A 2,521-nucleotide genomic window follows, 5' to 3' on the forward strand; every position below is an offset into this window, starting at 1 on the left:
TTTTTTCACCATTTTTTTTAATGAAATTGACATCTGCATATCCCAATACAATCAAAAAAGCTAAAAACAACAACAGCCATGATTGTGGCAAGCATTCAGCATCAATCGGTCATGAATGAGTTAATTTTGCTTTGTAAATGGATCCTTTTTATAGGGTTAACTCCCTTTTTTCCTCATTTAAGAAAAAATAAAGTAGACATCTTCATATCCAAATACAATGAAATAGCTAAAAAAAAACCCAACAACGGCCACCTTCGCGGCGAGTGTTCAGCGCCAATCGGTCGAGCAGGTGAAGTTCATTCCCTGCAGGAAGCAGAACCCTTTTTATATGGTTAACTCCCTTTTTTTCACCATTTTTTTAAATGAAATTGACATCTGCATATCCCAATACAATCAAAAAAGCTAAAAACAACAACGGCCATGATTTTGGCAAGCATTCAGTATCAAGCGGTCATGAATGAGTTAATTTTGCTTTGTAAATGGATCTTTTTTATAGGGTTAACTCCCTTTTTTCCTCATTTAAAAAAAAATAAAGTAGACATCTTCATATCCAAATACAATGAAATAGCTAAAAAAAACCCCAACAACGGCCACCTTCGCGGCGAGTGTTCAGCGCCAATCGGTCGAGCAGGTGAAGTTCATTCTGTGCAGGAAGCAGAACCCTTTTTATATGGTTAACTCCCTTTTTTTCGCCATTTTTTTTAATGAAATTGACATCTGCATATCCCAATACAATCAAAAAAGCTAAAAACAACAACGGCCATGATTGCGGCAAGCGTTCAGCATCAATCGGTCATGAATGAGTGAATTTTGCTTTGTAAATGGATCCTTCTTATAGGGTTAACTCCCTTTTTTCCTCAATTAAAAAAAAATAAAGTAGACATCTCCATATCCAAATACAATGAAATAGCTAAAAAACCCAACAACGGCCACCTTCGCGGCGAGTGTTCAGCGTCAATCGGTCATGCAGGTGAAGTTCATTCTGCGCAGGAAGTGGAACCCTTTTTATATGGTTAACTCCCTTTTTTCCCCCATTTTTTTGATGAAACAGACATCTGCATATCCGAATACAATAAAAAAGCTAAAAACAACAATGGTCGTGTTTTCGGCGAGCGTTCAGTGTTAATCAGTCGTGCAGGTGAAGTTCATTCTGCGCAGGAAGTGGAACCCTTTTTATATGGTTAACTCCCTTTTTTCACCCTTTTTTTTAATGAAATTGACATCTGCATATCCCAATACAATCAAAAAAGCTAAAAACAACAACAGCCATGATTTTGGCAAGCATTCAGCATCAATCGGTCATGAATGAGTTAATTTTGTTTTGTAAATGGATCCTTCTTATAGGGTTAACTCCCTTTTTTTCCTCATTTAAAAAAAAATAAAGTAGACATCTCCATATCCAAATACAATGAAATAGCTAAAAAAAAAACCAACGGCCACCTTCGCGGCGAGTGTTCAGCATCAATCGGTCGTGCAGGTGAAGTTCATTCTGTGCAGGAAGCAGAACCCTTTTTATATGGTTAACTCCCTTTTTTTCCCCATTTTTTGATGAAACAGACATCTGCATATCCGAATACAATAAAAAAAGCTAAAAACAACAACGGTCGCGTTTTCGGCGAGCGTTCAGTGTTAATCGGTCGTGCAGGTGAAGTTCATTCTGCGCAAGGAGCGGAACCCTTTTTATATGGTTAACTCCCTTTCTTTTTTTCCCCCATTTTTTTTTTGATGAAACAGACATCTGCATATCCAAATACAATAAAAAAGCTAAAAACAACAACGGTCGTGTTTTCGGCGAGCGTTCAGCATTAATCGGTCATGCATGCAAAGTTCATTCTGCACGGTAAGCTGATCCCTTTTATTTGATTTATTTGAATTGTGAGGTTTCCTGTAAGCAGACAATGACATTGTAGGAGATTTTTTTTTTTTTGGGTGTCACGAACTTGTTGAGGCAGGCAGGCTTGGAGCACCTCCAGCCTCTCTCCAAGCATGTATGTAGCATACAGTAAATATAGTAAAGGGAGAACGCCAGAGATGGGAACGTTCAACCTGTGGGTGGGTTCGGCTCCGGAGAGGAGAGCCGAGCATGGCTGAGGGATGGAGAGAATCAGCCAGCCTCTCCCCTCCCTTCCCTCCTCCAGTGGTACTGCCTGCCTTTGAATGCATGTGTGCCTGTCATTCGCAGGCATTGCAGGATTGGTTCCCTTTTCCCATTCATGTCACCTGTGTGTGCTTCAGCTGATATGGACATTTGTATCGGGAAGAAGAGGAAAATCAAGCAGGATACGGAGCTCTGTGGATAACAAGCCTCCTCCATCCTTCTGCCTGTGTACGTTGGGTTGGTCTACAAAGAGGGATACATCGTATCTTCAGGAAACCAGGACATCGCCGCTGTGTGTCTTTGCAGAGAGAGAGAACAAGAACGAGAGAGAGAGAGGCTTCACTTAACCAGTTTTGGATTCAACGGGAGAGCACGGCGTGAGAGCCCCGAATACGGTAAGTGCTTGCTGTAAAGAGTGTCGCT

At 40.7% G+C, this 2,521-nt stretch overlaps 1 long non-coding RNA gene across 1 annotated transcript in view; it reads left to right on the top strand.

Annotated features, from left to right (window-relative positions):
* Positions 1-2,192: 2,192 nt before the first annotated feature.
* The window catches only part of LOC149462566 (uncharacterized), a 612,825-nt gene continuing 612,496 nt past the window's right edge, over positions 2,193-2,521 (top strand). The window contains exon 1 of the long non-coding RNA XR_016312651.1: positions 2,193-2,493. This is a non-coding gene — a long non-coding RNA (uncharacterized LOC149462566). The remainder of the gene's footprint in view (positions 2,494-2,521) is intronic.

This window comes from Staurois parvus, unplaced genomic scaffold (assembly GCF_062004578.1).
Source record: "Staurois parvus isolate SC_StPar_1 unplaced genomic scaffold, SC_StPar_1.0 ptg000173l, whole genome shotgun sequence".
Classification (NCBI taxonomy): Eukaryota; Metazoa; Chordata; class Amphibia; order Anura; family Ranidae; genus Staurois; species Staurois parvus.